At 39.1% G+C, this 19,559-nt stretch overlaps 1 protein-coding gene across 1 annotated transcript in view; it reads left to right on the top strand.

Moving 5' to 3' along the window:
* Positions 1-454: 454 nt before the first annotated feature.
* The window catches only part of HIVEP2 (HIVEP zinc finger 2), a 152,584-nt gene continuing 133,479 nt past the window's right edge, over positions 455-19,559 (top strand). Inside the window, exon 1 of the mRNA XM_074948532.1 lies at positions 455-880. The gene's annotated coding sequence lies outside the window, so the exon portion shown is untranslated. The remainder of the gene's footprint in view (positions 881-19,559) is intronic.

Here is a 19,559-nt window from a genome sequence, read left to right as displayed (position 1 = left end):
TCAAGAAATGCAGCCAGCATCAGGAACTCTGGTATTATTTTGTTCTTCCTGACAGATAACATGATCTTGACCAGGCGAGGGAGAGGGGGTGGAAGGGGTGGAAAATAAAAAGGGCGGGGGGAGGAGGATCCCACATCCTTAAAGGAAATTCTCAAGCTGGGAAGACGCACAACTTTTGCATGGCAAGTTGAGACTGGCTCTCCTGGGAGTTCCCTTTTCAAAGGAGGGGGAGGGGAAGCAGAGATCTCCTCTGGCTGGGGGAGGCAGCTGCTTTGCACTCGGAAGCCCTGCCTCCTCCCTCCCCCTCTCTTTCTGTCTGCACAGTGCACCTCTCTCTCTCTCTCTCTCTCTCTCACAGACACACACGCACAGAGAGCCCATCATTCTCTGGAACTGGATCTTCTGGTTCAGCTTCCCTCCCTCTCGCGCTCCCTCCCTGGGACGCGCTGGGGGATCCGATGACATCACTGGCTGAGCTCTCCCCTCTCTCTCCTTGTAACTTCTGTTCTGGGAAGTGGTGCCAGGAATAACCCAGTCTGTCTGCAGCTCCGAGAGGCTCCCTCCTCCGGAAAAAAAACTGCGGCTTCTCCGGCCTCTCTCTCGCCCCGATTTTATTCTTATTTTAAATCAAGCTCCACCATTTAAAGCGAGCGAGAGAGAGAGGAAGCCCGAGAGCAATGGTCTATCCTACTACAAGTCAATGAACCAGACGCCCCTTGGCTGCCGGGATATCTCGATCTGTCTCTATATAAAGCAATGCCGCGGGGCACCTCGCTCCAGGCACCACCTTAGCAAAGGAGCAACAAGAGCCCCCCAGCGGAACCAACAACAACAAGGGCACCAGGAGGGGTTTCCTCCTTCCGGCTCGGTGACTTTCCAGGTGAGCAGCAGCTGCTGCTGCAAGGACCCCTCCCCCTCTCCAGCCCCTGTCACTGGCACCAGCTGACGGCCGCTTTCAACTGGTGCTGGGGGGGGGGAAGGGGGAGGCACTCGTAGAATGGTGATTTATTTATTTATTTAGACTGTAGCAGGAAAAGTCCTTGACAAGTTGGGTGTTTTGAGGCGGAGGCTTGCAAGGGTCTCTGGAGCAACTTGCAAGTGCGCGGTGTCACCGGGGGCTGTCTGGCTGCAGCGGGGGGGGGGTCCCATGGAGGACTTGTGAAGAATGGGAGGGGGGTACTGAGAGAAACCAGTGGGGCTGTAAACCCACCCGAGCGGTAAGTCGCCTCTCCAGGGGTGCTGAGCTTGTTGCGATCATCGGCCCGTTTTCCCTCGGATGCTGGGAACCGTTCCCCTCTTCTTGCACCGGGGTTGGGGGGGGGGACGTCTTTGTTAGTGGCCCGCTGTTAGGAAATGTGGGGAATACCCAGCATGTAAGTGTATGCAGATTAGGAGCAGGCTGCCTTGCGTAATCTCCTCCTGTGGCGAGGAATGAGCATGGTTTCTAAGGAGAGACACTCGCGGGAGGGGACACGGCTGCTCGGCTCTCACGCTGGGCTCCCTATGGCAAGGTGGGAGGGGTACGCAGACGCTCGGTGGAGGGGCAGGGGGTTGCATGGAAGAGGGGGGTTGCGGTTGGAATGATCCCAGGGGCTGGGCGGGGGGAGGAGAGGGTAGCTTGACGGACGCTTCAGCTGGCTGTCGCGCCTGACTTGTCCTTGTGCGTATATGGGGCGGGGGGGGGGGGGGCGACGCGCGTGTGCGAGCCGGGCTGGAGGTGGCGGGGGCTGGATGCGTGTGCGGGGCAGTGCTGCGCGCTGCGCCTTGATGCCTGTTCCCTGAAGTGGGTGGAACGTTGGCCCGTTCCGGGAATGTTCCATGACGTGTAAAAGCCACAGGAAGGGGGTTAACGAGGGGCTCTGCCTGCTGCTGCCATCAAGGCAGATGTGCTCGCTCTCCTTTTGCACATTCTAAGCAGACCATTGTTCCCTTGGGGGAGGGAGGCTGGAAGTCAGCTTCCAAGGACGGGGGTGGGGGAGCGGCGGCTGTCGCTGCAGAAATGAATTTATTATATAACCAGAGTCTACGGTCTGGCTGCATCTGATTATGTAACAGGCACATCCATGTTTGTTATATGTGAGACCCTACCTTGAGACATCTACGCTGCAATGTATGTGTATGGGGGGAGTCATAAAGTGCAACCAGATATTGTCCTTTTGGGAGCTGTGTGATGTGAAGCAGGAAGGAAGGAAGGGATATTCTTCAAGTTGCTTCTCACAGTTTTCCTTGGAATATATTATCTCTGTAATTATGGGAAAATAATATTTGGAGGGGAAATCCCAGGTTTAGTTTGGCTAGTATTACTCACATTTCCAGTCTGGAGTTCTTTACATTTTCAAAGTGCTTCACAAACATTCACCATTTGCTGCTTACAACACCCCTGAGAAATAGGTACAGTAAATGTTGTTATCCCCATTTTACAAATGAGAACCTGAAGCAGAGAGGAAGGAGATGCTATTTCTGTTCTGTTTAATATACTTAAGATCTGTAATTCTGCAGAATATGTAGAATAATCATTTTAGTGCAACGGATATAATAAAAAGCCTCATCTAGCAAGGCCTAAGCCTATCTTCATGGGTTTGTTTCCATTATTTCTATTACAATGGAAATGTGAATTGTTCAGTTTTCTTATGGTTCCCATGTGCTACTGGAATCTAACTCAGTTTTGCCCTCACATAAATGATGATGCTGGTTTTTTTGGTTTTTTTTTAAAGGTCTGACTCTAATCTGCCATAAGAACTCAATATTTTTCTAGTTTACTGACAGGAATATTCAGAGTAGTATTATTTTATTTCTATTATATCAAGAAAAATTGTACTAATCAAGAAGGCTAAAGACTTGAAATGTTAATTACATCCTTACAGTAAGAAGTTTTAATTAAAAATTTAAATGAAACTCTTGAAAAATGCCATTCAGCTCCATTTCTTTCAAAAAAAAATTTCTTTTCTTCTTTTGAGATGGAACAAGTTTAAGTATTAGAATTTGGATAATTACATACCTTACTAGTGGTAGTAAAAGTTGTGTGCACAGAGAGTCAAGGATACTAATTCTTTTTTACTACCTTGATCTTATAATGAATCTGTGTTGTGGTTTATGATGGAGGGAGTAAATAAATTGGCCTGCAAAGGAGAAAACAAATAATTAGTAGCTAGGTGCATTATTGTATTAAGCTCTTTAGGCAGACACCATCATTTACATCAGCATCTAGCAGGAGGAGACTTTGATCCAGTTTTTGGTTCTGGTGCTACTGTAGGGTAAAGTAAATAATAATTATTATTAAATTGAAAGAACAAGTGGTCTACCAAAGAACAAAAGCAGAGAGTGGGCCCAACTCTTAAACTGTTTATTCAGGCTAAACTCCCATTGACTTCAACAGGAATCTAATCTTCAGATTAATGTAAGGATGTGGTAGAGAGTCATATGTATTTTGATAATGAAAATGACATATAAACGTGTTAGCTTTAATACAACTAAGGTGCCAGAGGCTTCACCTACTAGGTTTGCAGTATACAAACATACATCATCACTTCCAAATTATCTTACAGGGTCTTTTACAATTATATTTTAAAATTCTCTTCATCTTTGAAGTTAGGAAGTCACTTCTGAAACTTTGGGAATTGGAAGATCTGATATCTTCCACTTGGTTTCTGTTGTTTTGCCTAATTTTTTTTAAAAAAACTGTTAACGGTGAAAATGCAGATTACTTATCGCACAGAGCTGATTTTTGCACTTAGGCTTTTATTTTTATTCCTGTAAACGAACTCTAGGTTGGTTTGGTTTTCACCTTTGTAAATGATATTGATGTGCTACACAATCAACGTATCATTAATTTTGACATAGTTGATAAAATCTTCCCAAGTATTTAACATCATGCAATATTCATTTTTATAGCATTTAGTGACGATTATCAAAAGTGACAGGAATACGTTCTGGCTACAGTGACATGTTTCAATTCCATTGGTATTATGAGGTGAAATGAGAACAGAATTTGGGCAGAAGTAGAAGACATTTAGTCACATATTAACACAACTAAATCCTATTATGTGGCAATAGTGCAAAACTGGTCTTCACAAAGACTGATTTTTAGATTCTCAAGTGACTAGATTTCCTCCTATGTGAGATCTGTTTACAAACCTTCTTGTTACTATGAAGACAAAACAGAGAACCATATGCATTCATGTGGTTCTTGCTGAATAATGGTAGGTACATATGTCTGAGTATTTGGCACTAAATTTGTGTTTAGATTACTTTGGTGGCACATTCTTTTTTAGCTTTTGGTTTACTGGTTCTAGCTGAACATATTTATTTTAATAACTCTGTGATGTCACTGTTAATATTTATAGGCTATACCTAGTGATTTTAAGAAAAGAAAGTTTATTGTATAGTCAAGTTTTCATTTTACCAGGGTTGGTTCGTTGGTTGGTTATTTATTTATTTTATTAGCAGGAGTGATTGCAAATTGGCTTTAAGCAAAAGTGAAAGTGACAAGTACCATTTTGATGTTTTCTTCCTGACTCATTAACAAGGATAGTTCTTGATATTAATTTAGAAACTAACCATTTTGGGAATGGCAGCTGGAATATGGAATCTCTGTCTAGCAGAAGCGGTTGCTAAATACTGTAATACTTCATACTGTAATTTTCATTCTTAGGGGAAAATGCCTACTGTTAAACAGTATTACTGTAGGTAGCAAATTGATAAGATCAGCTATGTGAGATGTAAAGTATTGTAAAATAAGGCAGGTCATCAAACTTTCAGACTTCAGTATGCAGGATGGTAGGGTGTTGTAACAAACTGTGGTTCTGTATATCGATGGCTATCAATCCAGCCCTGGGAGTGGAGGGGTATGGCTGACACTTCTTCCATATGATTCTTATTTGAGTTTGCACATGAATTTCAGTTCAAGATAAAATGGTCAGGCCTGCATGCTAACCTTTTGCAGTTGGATTGAGTTATGACTTAAATCAGATACATCTTCATGGTAGTGTCCTTGTCAGGGTACAGAGGAAAGAATGTTCTATTCAGTCTAATTCACCTCTTCTTTCCAGAAGAAGTGAACATGAAAGTGCCATTTTAAAGGTCCATTCTCCTCACAAGGGACATGCATAACTGTTATTAAATTTGATGGGTTATAGTCTTTTACAAAAGTTAAGTACTCACTCTTTGGAGAATTGAAGGGAAGTGTTGTATGCAGAGACTGCATATCTTTTCTACTCGATTAAGATAGGACAAGTTGCGAGGAGATTTTGCCATTAAAATAATTGATTCTAGCAAGCTTTTAATTTAAAGAGACACAGGCAACTTAATTTTTAACTGATTTTTAAAAATCCTGTTTTTGATAGGACATTCTTTAAATAGTGTGTTCTGAATTTAAAAAAAATCACGAATAGTTATTTTAATGATTGTTTTGCTCGCTTGTTTAAGTTTATAATAGTCTTTTCAGCAAGGAGGAACTGACTATCTGGTACTACAGGGGAAATGGTAAACTTCTAAAGACACAGACTAAACAACATTTTACACTGTCTTTCAGTTATATTGATTTTGGGTGTTACTTTTCATTATGAAAATTACGAATTTACAAATTATCATAGGATAATTTCAGACTAGCAATGTCTCTCTAAAGGATACAATCAGCAAATAAGAGTCTTGTAGTCTTTCTTTCATTATTGCTGATATTAATATGTTTATTAAGCAATTTTCAGGAATTGTTCTATTTCAACAACATAAAAAAGGAATATTTGATAAGGGCTCCTTTTTTCTTTCTTTAGTGAATTTAGGATTCATGTAAAATACTGGATTGACAGCCTAAGAGTAAATATTCCATGCAACTACAAGTATTACAAGTTTTCCCATGCTAATCTGCCAGTGTATCTTAATTCTGACCTGAAAGGACTGTTAGTGGGTTAAAAGCATGTTTGTGTCCGGCCACATCCATTTTTTGGCTTTTCTACTAAGAGGGCACAAGGATGCCACCAGTTAGTGCTAATAGTGTCAACATGCACCCCTGTTCATTTGTGAGAGCACTAATTCTGTTTACATATAGAATTAAACCACTATAATATCTTTGCAAAATATTCCTCATTCTGTTTTAGACCCCCAAAAAACCCTTCCCACAACTATTAAAATGGGTGGGGACATTCTGGCCCGTGTTTCCATGACTCCTAATATGAAATAATCAGAAGAAATAAAATATTCTAAATAATTATGACTGTCAGGTTAAAATTATATTAACATTTTTGTTTACCGTGTGATTTAATATTCACCCTCAATTTATATAGCCTAAATATAAGACTGCATGTGGATGCAAGGCCTTACTTTAATTTGCTTCTGATTTGTCTACCTGCAAAAATGGTCAGTTTCTGATCTCATAATACTGCTATATTGAGATTGGAGTCTGGATAACAACTGTTTATGCCCACCACATTGTTTGTGTATCTCTATTTGTTCATGCTGCTTTGGACGTATATTTTTTCCCACGTTTTTCTAGGCACAGAATTGAAGACACAGTTGAAAATATGGCCTTTTACTTTTAGTTGGTTTCTAAATTTACCAATGTTGATTTTTCACAAGTTGGCATATGCACATGCATTTTTTCTATACTTTCTCTAAATGGGCCCCACAGGTAATGTCTATACACAAAAAAATTGTACTTCTTTAACTATATCAGTATAGATAAAGTGGTACAGTGCCTGCAAATGTGGATGCAGTTACACTGGTATAAAGGTCCTTATACTGGTACAGTTTATTCTCCTTAATTTACAGGAATAAGCTATACCAATATAAGGCCATGTCTGCACTAGGTGTGTTGTACCAGTGCAAGACTATCAGCATACTGTACCAACAAAGCTCTCATATTGTGGATGCAGCTATATTGGCAAAGCTACGCTTTGTACCAGTTTAGTAAAACCACTCCTCATGAGTGAAACAAGCTATTTTGATAAAAGCTCAGCTTTGCTGGTCTAGCTGCATCTACAGTAATGACTTCTTCCAGAACATCTATGCCAATAGGAATCACATCTGTCTTCACCCTTCCAAAATAGCTGTGCTGTCCGAAGTCTGTAGTGTAGACCTGGCCTAAGTTACCTTCATGCTGTTATAACTGTATCCACACCAATTTAACTGTTGTGTAGATCAGGTTTCAGTGCCAGTTCTCATTTTCCTTAAAATGATACACAAACCATAATTAACTCGGTATGTTTTAATGACTAATTATGTGAATATTTTGGGTGTGTTTTACTACATCTGATTTTTGTTTCTTTATTTAGTAGGAGCTTTATTTAATTAAAATACTTTTGACACCCTCTCCATTCTAATAAGTGAATTTATACTGAATCATAAAATGCCACTTCCCAATATCCAAAAAACATCAGCCCCTCAAAAAGGAATTCTAAAATATTTCGGGTCCTGAGCACCATCTGTTTTAAAATACAAGTTTACTAGAGTAGAACCATGGTAGGTACTGTACCTATATTATATTGGCATTGACAGAAATATTTCTGGTTTATATGAGCTGCCGAAGGAAAAAAAGGTTGTACATTGTTTTTTTTTTTTTAAAGGCACACTGTAATTACTACTTTGATGTAAGAGGAGCCCATGTTTGAATGTTGCGGGAAAGTGTTTTTTTTTTAAAAACAAGATTATCATAAATTCTATATAAAGGGTTATACATTTCCTGTATACATAGGAAAGAAGTAGATAATTTGCATGTATATAGTTTAGTTTAATAGAAATTCTTTTTTTTAAACAAAGAGCTAAAGGGAATTGAAACTGTGATGTCAGCTGACATGTACCAGTAACCCAGTGGTGTTAATTTGAAATAGAGAGGGATTGATCCTGATCAAACAGAAAGCTAAAATTCCTTCAGTCATCCAAAGGAGGATTATCAGGAAACAAATCATTTCTGTTAATTTGTACTAACTCTTTTTGGTTCAGTGCTTCTTTCAGACATATTTTCAGTTAGTCTGAAAATTCTATCAGATACCATACAAGCATGTGTTGGAAATTTTATAATAATGTATTTTCTAGCCATTAAGGCTGCAATAATGTTATGGGCCCAATTTTGCAAGCTTGTCGTTTCAGACCACACAATGAAGGCAGTGAGACTTCCATGTGTGATGGACTTGTAGAACTGGGCACAATACTTTCTCTCAAAGTATGTTTGTTATGAATAAAGAAAATTGTTGGAGATATTTAACAATCTCAAAGAAACTCCCCATGATATGTTGTGGAACATGATACTGCCTACAATGTAATAATAGAAAATAACATTTTAAATTTGTTAAAATAGGATTTTTAATAGGCCGTTTTTGCATACAGTAATGTTTATTCTTAGCAGAGACTTTCTGTTTAAAAAAAAATTAAAGGGACATGATCAGAATTTCTAGATCTTAAAATAAGCCTTTATTGGCAGTGTTATTTTGCTTGTTTTACCTTCTAAATCTCAATGTTGTCGTTATTTTAAATAAAAATCTACTCCTTTCTGCAGTTCCAGGGTTTTGTTTGGAGTTGTTTTAAAACAAAATACATGTGTGGTGTGTCCCATTGTAAATAAACTGATGCTCAGATATTAACTGCGGCCCTATTGTGGACATGCACACTTGTTTGTATACAATGGGATTATTTACTAAAATAGTGCATTAGGGACTTTAAAAATTGTTAGTTATAAAACTAAATTTTATCACTGCATATCATTTTAATGATGGTATCAAAATAAAACCTACTACTAGGTCATGTGATTTTATTTTTGATTCAGCTCAAATGCAGCCACAAAACAAATTTGACTTTTTCTTGGATCGAAATGTCATGGCTGTTCAAGAAACATTTAAAATTGAAATATACTTATTTCTGAGATAATAATGGGGAATACCCTTCATTGACAGCAAGATGTGATAAGATGTAGTTATAGAGAAAAGCCAATATGCAGTAGAACATATCTTGGTGACAGGTATTATCTGTGTTTATAATATAGCGCAAAGCTTTTTTTAGTTCAGGTCTGCTTGGAAAAGTGACTGATAATAACGTATTGTGGAATTCCATGGTTATTTTCTCTCAATGACTTCCAGTTCAGATTACAAGTAAACATATTTTTCTAAGTAGAAGTGCTATGAACTTATCCTGGGATCTGAGAGTCAACATTTTTTCCCTCACAAGCATGAACAGTAATGAAGGTTCTTCCAATTGAGCTAGGTCCTCAGTGACACCTGTGCAGCCCCTGCTCCTTGCCTTCAACTAGTATGATCAGTTGTCTCTGACCCTGGAATTGGAACTGAGTAAACAATTCTGTTTAATGTTGCATAAAAAAGAGAGTAGAATCCACCTCCGTTTCTTTTAGAACTCCAGAGATGTGCAGCAAGGAGGAGTAAATAGTAGTATAAAAATAAAGTTTTGGTGACTAAAATAGGCTGACAGGACTGAATAAATAAAGGGAACAGATCTATTGAATAAGATGGTGCCAGTTTTACACAGTCACTTCTCAGAGCGGAACCACAACCATAATGCATTTTATGTGTGAAAGTAATTTCTATTTCAGATCTATTTTGTGTGAAAATAATTTCTAGCATCTTAGTGCAGTGGATTATTTTGAGATAGTGCAATACTTGTATGTCACCACTATTTATGTGTGAAAACAACCTCAACAGTAAGATAATCACCCTCACTTTCTGACAAAAGGATGTCATCAATTACATTGTAAGATCAAAGGCATTTGTTTTTTGTGCTTGGGAGAGACAAAAAGGGTTCTTTAAGAAGAAAAATGCTTATCTTTGAATGGACAGTGATAGATTCATAGGTCAAATCCTGTCCCTCTTGAAGTCAATGGTAGTTTCGCCATTGACTTCAATAGAGCCAGGATTTCAGTATAAATGTTAGTTTCGCCATTGACTTCAATAGAGCCAGGATTTCAGTATAAATGTTAAGATCAGAAGCCACCATTATAGTAATCTAGTTTGACCTGCGTAACAGAGGCCATAAACATGGAATAGACTCATTTAAACTAGATGTGACTTTCGAAGAATGACTTTTTCTTTTACCTGCCAGAGCATTTGGATGTAGACTTTCTCACAGTACTTTGAAAAAGAATGGCACACAAAACATGCAGTGTGTTCATTTTGTGTCTAATTCTACAGTCCTGATACAGGGAAAAACTCCTAGTTAAGTCAATGGAAATTTTACCTACTGTAGGACTGGGCCCCTTCAGATGCAGTTTGTATTGCTTAAAATATAAGTGGTGGACAAGTTATGTTCATTTGACTTCATGATCTACAGCTGATTCCTGACAGTGACTGATAAACATGTTACTAATACATCTGAAGTGATTTGTGATTAACATTAGGATTTTAGTGCGCAATAAAATACCTGACTAGGAAATCACGGCCTGATATTAACAAAGAAAAAACAAAGATCCTGATTTTTTTAAAGATAATGTGTTGCCAAATACTGTGTTGCTACCTCCACAGTGAGTTACTTGCAGTGGGGAGGAAGATGAGCTGGAGAGAGGAGAATGAGATCTGTATACATGGCTGAAGAAGATCACCACCACCAAGTCACCAGTAGCATCCAATATGTATTTTGCTAGTATTAATATACATCCAAACATTTTTATGCAGATACCAGATTTTTGTTCAGTTACCAATAATGAAAATCTATATATTGTACTTTGACCTAGTTTATCATAGCAAATTGTTTTCATTTTGCTTTTCTTATGAAAACTTCAGAATCGGCAATTCCCCGGTGAAAACTACTGCATAGTTAGCCCCATTTGTTAGTGCTGGCTCCAGCAAGCTATGTTGTTGGCAAGGAACGTGGTCACAAGTCAGTGCTGACGTGCTGGTGGAGTTGTACAGGGAAGCTCCACAGTGCAGCTCCTTTTGTTTTGCTTGGTGGCAGATAGTCTTTCTTCTCTAGTTACTGATTTGATTTTTGCCTTACATCACGAGTGATTTGAAAGTTCTTACCGTCTTATGGTTTTCTGGTGGCCTTTGTGAAATGAGTTGGTATCTTAGGGCTTGTCTATACACACAGCGCTGAAACAGCGCAGCTGAAGTGCTTAGTGAAGACACTACAGCAGCAGTCTCCAACCTTTTTACACCCAAGATCACTTTTTGAATTTAAGGGCAACCCAGGATCTTCCCTGCCCCTTCTCCAAAGCCCCGCCTCCCTCACTCCATTCACCCCCCCCCCACCCCCCGCCACTCACTCTTCCCCACCCTCACTCACTTTCACCGGGCTGGGGTTGGGATTTGGGAGGGGGTGTGGGCTCGGGGCTGGAGCTGAGGGGTTTGTGAAGGTGGGGGGGGGGGTTAAATTCAGTGAACCTGCATAGCTACTGCCCTGGATGTCTGTCACTCTGCTCCCTAAACCACACCTCACATTGCAAGGGAGTGGCATGCAGAGGAGTGAGACATCTCCGTGATGCACACTTCTCTATAGCCTGAATGTGGCAGATCTGTAAAGTTTTCTTTGCTCATGGTGTGCCCTTAAGAGAAGGAATATCTAATCTACTTTCTATACCTTATATTCTTAGAAATTAAGAGACAAGATTTGGAGAAAACTGTTACATCCAACCATACATCTTTAAGTGTATGCTGGCTGAGGATGAAGTACAGAGGGGAATATTAGTGCTTGGTGGGTTGTTAGTGAGACTGACAATGGGGCATTATCGCCTGCTAGAAGTTATGTTTATCAACACAAGTTTTCCCTATGCCATAAAATCTCCAATTTATGTATGTTTTTATTTTACCTTTTAAAAAGCCTTGCCTCAACCGAGGCTTTTATATTTTAGCTGAACAGGTCATGAGAGCTGGTCTCAGTCAGTAGCTGAGCTCCAGCAGAAATCACTGCCACCATCTTGGATTAATGTAAGTGATAATAGTGCTGAATTTTTATTGGTTCAGTTCTCAGAGCAAGCATTTGGAAGTTTTTCCATTGACTTGTACACCATTTTGGTTTAATTTAGTGTTATTTGATCATGGTCATCTGTTTGAGACACTTAACGAGCAAGGAAGGCAATAATGGAAAACAATTCTGGTCAGTTGAACGCTGTCTCAGTCAAGTGGCTTGTCTGACAAACTAAGAGTGTAATAAATAGAGACAGATTGTTTATAAATGCATATACTATAGTATAGAGGTGCCCCATACTTTCCAGCTTGATTACATCGGAACGCCATGTACTGTCACAGTCGAGATGGAGGGATCATATCATGGTTTAATTTTCAGCCAGAGAATGCATTTCAACTCCACTGCTTGAACAGATTTTTTTCTGTAGAAAATAAATAGAAATTTCAATAGAAAATTTAGGATTTTGTTTTTGTCATATTGTATGGATCAATGTATACACACAAATAGCTAGAATAATTGCATCAAGTCAGTGGTTTCAGGTTACATCTGTGTAACAAGAGCAAAATTTGGCTTATAGTCCTTGCTTTGATCTTATGCCTTTTGATATTCTTTTAAAGACAATTTAAATCATCCGGCTGTTAATGTGTGAACACCAGCCTCTGCATCCACACACACGTGCTCACATGGGGTCATATTCTGTTACAATAGAATAAATCTGAAGATCCTTCATTGGCTTTAGCAGTATTACTATGGGTTTACACTGGTATAATTGAGATCAGAATATGTCCCATGCAGATGTTGCCGGATGAGTGAGAGTTTTGCCATTGACTTCCAGGATTTCGCCGCTTCAGTTTTAGATGAGTCTTACTTTGAGCCATTGAGGTAGTCACGGAAGCAGTTCTCTTCCCCTCATTGCTTCCAATCAGATCATAAAAATGGAGACCCTAGTCAAGCTTGGCTTACTCTTTACTATATTTAATATCACTTGATTAGACCATTGAAAAAATATGAACATGTAGACTTAAAGAAAATATAATGCAGAAGAGAGACTCTTAATTGAAAGTGTCCATACATTGTTACTAATGATCATGCCATAACGTGGAAAGTCCTCTGGAAATGAAAAGCAAGAAGTATTCTCTGCCCCAAGGTGCCTTCATTATGATTTGAATATTAAAACCTTTAAAGGATTAGGCACAAAAGTTTGACAGTGGTTTAGAAGATGAGGGAGACCTACATCTCTTCTCCAGGTCATTTTTGCTCCCACTTTGGTGATATGTTAACATGGGTCTGACCCTAGCGTGTCTCAAGTGCCATCATTTCTGAGATGCATCAGATGAGTAATTTTTTGTAAACTATTGATGTTTTTCATCATGAAAACAAATAAGAAAATAATGCTTTCAGTAAAGTTGTACGGTCATACATATTGTTGTGTTGTAAAAGCAAGGATGGAATCTTATATATCCATCCTTCCATACAAATTGCCACAACCAGTGATTAAGCCTAATCAAAACCAGCAACACTGAACTAAGTCAACCTGCAGCTAAACCTTCCATCTTTACTTCTCCATTTTAACTCTAGTACTTACTGGAAGAACTTTTAATACTCAGGGTGACTGTGTAGAGGAGGTAAGGGGAAATCATTCCTTTGTTATCACCAAACAAAAAAACATCACCACCACCACCACAAAAAACCCTTGAGATATGAATTTAAAAGATACAATGTTGGGCAAAAGAGGTCAAATTATGAACAAATGGAACATATTATGGAGTGATCTGATTATTTGATAACGATTCTGTCGTGTAGGGTGTTGCTGGGTGTTGGAGGCACTCAGTTTTTGACTTACTATCTTTTTGCACACCCTGAGGTTTGTGTAGAACCCACTTTAATTGCGTTGTTTGTTATTTTGCTAATAATAGTTATGCTAATGTTTCAGCTAGGGAGTTCCACCTAGTCCTGGTATGATCTCTTAATTGTACAGGGCTCCATGCTCCTGCAGCTTGCATTCAATAGAATAATGAAAAGCAAAGCAATGAATTACAAGCCAAGTCTCAAAAAGCCAAGCAGTGCTCCAAGCCCCTTATTTGGTATGTTGCTGTAAGCCGGTAGCAAGCTAACTTGCTGGGAAAGTAGGATAAAGCTTCTAGTGTGCACCTAGTCCAAGACCCTTCCTGCAGGGTTGGCTTTATTTAAATAAAGGAAGAGGCAAAACAAAATCCAGTAAACACAAAATACCAACCACCTCAGGCTTTGCTAGCTGGCAATGAAAAGGATGCACCTTTCCTCTTTAGTTGCCCTTCCTAATGTCAATGGTGAGCCCTAAGACTTCCCTGATCCTGAGTCTTGCCTGTCTACTCTTCTGCCTAAGAAGCAGGAAGCCCAATATGTGATTTCCTGTAAGGCACATAACAAGCATGTGGCCTGCAACTGCAGCTTCCAGTTTCAAAGGGCCTAAGGGCTGTAACAGGTGTGCTGGGAGGCATGTGCATATGCCCCCAAACCAGTACCCTGTTACCGATACCATACCCCAGCTAACAGAAAATCACCACAAGACAGAAAATCCACAAAACAGCAGCAAACAGCATCAGTTGGGGCTGAGGATCTACAGAAATATGCGAGGAGTTGAGAAAACCCAGTTTACTATGTATGAAACTGGAAATAAAACATACCTTACTACAGAAAAGACCTAGCAAGTTGCTGCTGTCATATGAACCTTGTTCGTACATTATAAAAATATGTTAGTGAAGTTTCAAGAACAGAGGAGCCATTTGAAAATTTTCTGGCAGTAGGGGGTTCATCATAACCTGTCAAAGAGTTGTACATTTTCACTGACCGCTTATGCATATTCTGGCCCCTTATTACATTTGCTGGTATGGTGCTCCATGGCTTACAAAACTGCTCTCTACAGGTTTTGGCTCTTTTACAATGGCCTTTCATAACCACACCTCTTGTGGTTTGCTACAAAGTGGTTTTCACTTGGAAGAGCTTACTATACTTCTGTGTCACTGATTTTGTTTGTGCATTCCATGTCCTCCAGTTGTTGTTGTTTTTTTAAACAGGTGAGGATATATTGCCTATGTGCGTAGTCTGGAATCCTTGTGAGATAGTCCAATTATTTATGTGTCTACAAACCTACTTCAGTTTGAAATATTTTTTCTCTTAGTGCTGTCTGTGCTTTTTGGAGTGTTTTCTAAGACATTTTGACTCTTTTCAGAATTTTAATTAGTTCAAAATGGTTAAGGAAAAAGAGATGTAATATCCTGAAAGAGACTGTCTAATAGAACAGAAAAGAATAATACAAATGTTTCTACACAAGAACAATACTTAGTGAAGCACAAATTCACTTTTAACTCAGTATCTGGATTTTCTGTATCTGATCTTTGTTACTTTAATTGATATTGTGCAGTCCGTTTGAGTGAAAATGCTATTCCCATAAGAAAATATATTCTAAATATTATTGTTGCCTAGGCTCTCGTTGAATTCATGAGAAACAGCAACAATTAAGTTGGATTAATTTTTTAAAATATCTGGTATGTTTTCTCATTGTTTCCATGAAAGCGATTTCAGTAAATATTGTAATGATTGCATTTTGTAGCTTAAAATGAGATTACTTGGTTTCGAGAATTGAGGGTTCTAGCTATGTGATTGAAATTCCAAAGGAGTAGAGCCCTTTCTCCCTATAGTTAGCTCCCTTGCTTTAGTATCTTATTTTTGTTCATTATAATTTATATTTACACAGTGCTGATATTTATAAATAAATGGTTACTAAAGTGCCATCAGGTTTTGCTTTCACTGAGCCTTTCAGCTCCTTGTTTCTTAAAGTTTGTAGAATTGTATAAACGCGTATACATGCACACACATGGACAATTTAAACATGCAGCATCACCCTAGAATGCTTTATAAATTTAATTTTATAAATTTAAGTCAGTCTTTCCAACATAATCATTGTAGCGTTTATCTTCTCAATTTACTATTTTTTCCAGTAACTTCTAAGGACAAAATCCTGTCTTTACTATTTGAAGACATGTTCAGTTAGGGGAGGAGCAGAGTAATGCTGGGAGTAACTCTGACACCATACCTGTCCTGCTGGCACAGGATAGCATTGCTTAGGGCAGCTGGGTGCGGTGGAGAAGAACATATGTGGTGAGGTGTACCTCACTGCTCCTGGAGGGCCCTGTCCATCTCTCAGTGAAGTCAGTGGCTTCACTGGGGATGTGAATGGATCTTTATAAAGGAACAGCATGCACTGTCACTTAGTCCCTGCTGCATCTTTGCTATATATGTACTGGGAGCCAGGGTCACATCAGAAGCAGGCAGACCACATCCTTGGTGCCTAATGCACAGCCTTGGAGGTAGCAGTTTCCCCTTTCAGGTCCTATTCAGAAGCTCATCCCAATTTAGCAAAGCACTAAAGCATGTACTTAAATTCTTTGCTGAATTGGGGCCTTAGTGCTGTCTTAAGTACTATGTTACTCCCCTCTACTACTGCTCTGATCTATGTTGTAGAGGAGAAACTCCCTTCTACCCTCTTCTCCCATTAGTGCACTTGAGCATCACAGGGTAGGATTTTGTCCGGAATATTTAAATATATGAAATGCAACAAAACAAAAAGAGAAGAAGTAACATCTTGGCTCATCACTGTGAGGTATATGAATTCACAGTGTGATGCAATCCTCAGGTTTCCAGTAGGCAAAGCATTCAAGCAGTAAAATATACTGTAGTTATACCTAGGGCTATGATTTCATCATGCAAATCATGGTGGTTGTAAAAACGCATTTGGTTAGCCCCCAAACGGAATGGTGTTGAGACCTGGTGGACGGAGTTGCAGCACTATTCCGGTTTGGCCAGTCCACCCCTCTGGGTCCATCTATGGAGGGACGGACGGGCCAAACCTGAGTGTTGCTGCAACCCCGTACACCAAGGTCACAACACCCGGAGCAGGGAGCAGGGCCAAGCCCCATGGGGCAGGAGCTGCTGCTGTGGGGTTAGAGCAGAGTGGGTTTGCTCTCCAACACAACCCTCTCCTTCCTGAGCCTCATCTTTCAGCACCTTCACTTACATCAGCATGCGCAATAATGACAATGGCGTTTTTTGGTGACCTTTCCATGATTTATCCACTGGGAGCCGTGATCGGCCGAACCTGCGGACGCGGCAGGTAAACAAACCGGCCTGGCCCGCCAGGGGCTTTCCCTGCACAAGCGGCGGAACCAGTTTGGGAACCACTGCCTTAGAGAAACATGTACCTGCATCAGTTTTTTAGTATATTTGTTTTCAAGAGGTAGAATTATCTGCTGTCAGGTGTTAAGTAGTTCAAAAAGTGAACCAGCTACTACTTTGTTTTGTTTGTTTACCATATTCTTCTCAGAAAAATGACACTAGCCTACTTTTAATTATCTGTTTAGTGGAGCTAATTCCTTTAAGGATGAGGCAGTTCAACTGAAAATCTCAAGATCGTGACTATTCCATTTGCACTTCTTCAAATATCATTCAGATGGATCCTGAATAATTACAATAAACATACCAACAATTTTTTTAAATTAAATTCCCTTGTTATGCAACATACTACACAGATAGGTTTTAAAGGGCAAGAGTATAGTTAAGGTATTTATAATCTGTAAGACTACTGAATATCTTGCAGGTGAAAATAACTGTTTAAAGTATACACAAAATGATTTGTGAAATCTTCTCTATATATAGTTTTTTAACCATTAACAGAGTGAGCTGATTTAGAATGGACGTGCATGTATTTATTAGCAGCATTTCACAAGAGCCAACAATTAGACCTGATCACAATTTCCATCCATCTATTTCTGTTTGCTTAAAGTCTCAAATTTTAAATGAGAAAAAAAAAGTCAATAGAATTTTAAGGTGTAATGATCATATTTTGCTACAAAATGCACTACAAAGAACAGATGGCATTTTCCCATGTCAGATCTTGCCAAAGATGGTTTAATACTGCTCTGATTATTTGAAGAACTGTAATATATAATTACCCAAAGATTAACTTTCAGGATGTGGATAGTTGTTTGAAAACACTGTTGTTCCTTATTACGTTCTGTCCTTAATAGATATACAGCATAGTGGTAGCTACTTTTCATATTTACATTCAGTCTAGTCTAGTAGGGCTGTACTCTGTGGCAATTGTTTCAGTGAAATCAGAAGTATAACTCCTGTGTCTTAGATAGTCTTAGTATAACACTATCTGTCTTAGATACAAGGCTTAAAGTAATGACACAGGCTTATCATCTTGATTCAATTCAATACAGTACACTAGGTTGAAATTTCAAGAAAAGCTGATGGGTAGCATTCAGGTCTTTTAGGATGTTTGTGTTCAGTGGAAATTTTCTCACAGCAACTCGATTGAGTGTTTTGCCCAGCCTCCCTTTCCGCAAGAAATCATTCCATTTTACAAGTAGCTTGATCATTAATGCCTAGATTATTATTTCTCTAACACCTGAGTTAATCCAGAAGAACATTGATGAAGTCAATACTGGTTTGAATTGACACTGGTGAGATTAGAATCTCTCCCTAAACCTGTATACTAGAAACTACTGACCAATATCAAGTATTAGTTTTTTTGAACAGAATGTAGTTTTGGTGATAGGTGTTAGATTAACAACCCGGGAGACAGATGTTCTTTGTTTAATTGTGGAATATGTACAATTGGGTAGCTGCACAAGCTTCCCCATGCCAACTGACTAATGAACCTCAACTGTAATTTAGAGTAATCACCTTTAATAAGTCGTTTAATTGCTATTCCCATTAAGTCACTGGCTCTTGATGAGAACCAGTTGCTCTGGTGCTGGATCTGTAATGTGTATTCCTGCATCTTAGGAACTGGACTGACACCATCACATCATTTCACATAGGCCACTGAACATCTATTGGTTGGTGAAAACTTTTAAATCATTATGAACTTGTGTTGGCTTTGAACCATTTACTTAGAGGAGAAAGGATCCATAATCCCATTATAAAACCAGCTAATACCCTGCTAGCAAAGTGTGTAATTCATAGTAAATAGGATGTGTTTCATTAAAAAGTTGACCATGAAAAATACATTCTTGGACCTTGCTTTAGTACAATAAGACATTTGGACACTGCACATCATCATAAGCTAAACAAGTAGCTTCTTTGATCAATCAGATCGTGGAAAATGACTTGTTTTAAAACATCAAACAGCCTTCCTTTTCACCAGAGAGACTGTGTGTTCACTGGCCATTGTTTAAAGGTCAACATTCACCAGCTGAATACAGTTACTGCAGATATACTCTTGAATGTATAGAGAATGACTGTGGTATCTCAGACACCACTGTGTGACTACATGCTGACCTCTGTGTATTATAGTTTTACTTTTAAATGTTGTTCTGCTGGATCCTTAAATCATTTCATGAAGGGGAAGAGGTGAAGTAGGAAGGAAGCGTCTCTGTTCACTTGTGTTTTGCTGGACTGTCAGAACTATTGAGCAAGGGAATCCCATAAGAATGCTTCTAATTTTACACTAAATATGTGTACATGAAAACTCATTTCCCCTGAATATCCCAAAATGTGTAAGGTACCCTTCATATTTAATTATACAAGCATTTACAGTAGGTAAGAGCTTGGTGTATTGTGTGGGGAGCATTGCTGCAATACAAACAAGCGCTACAGAAAAAATAGAAGCAACTTACATCCCAAGCAAACATTGTTTCTAGTCACACATGCTGCTTAACTGTTTTGCTATGTAAGTG

The sequence above is a fragment of the Natator depressus genome, chromosome 3 (assembly GCF_965152275.1).
Source record: "Natator depressus isolate rNatDep1 chromosome 3, rNatDep2.hap1, whole genome shotgun sequence".
Taxonomy (NCBI): Eukaryota; Metazoa; Chordata; order Testudines; family Cheloniidae; genus Natator; species Natator depressus.
The sequence above is the reverse complement of the archived record's forward strand: the minus strand, read 5'-3'. Positions and strand labels throughout refer to the sequence as shown.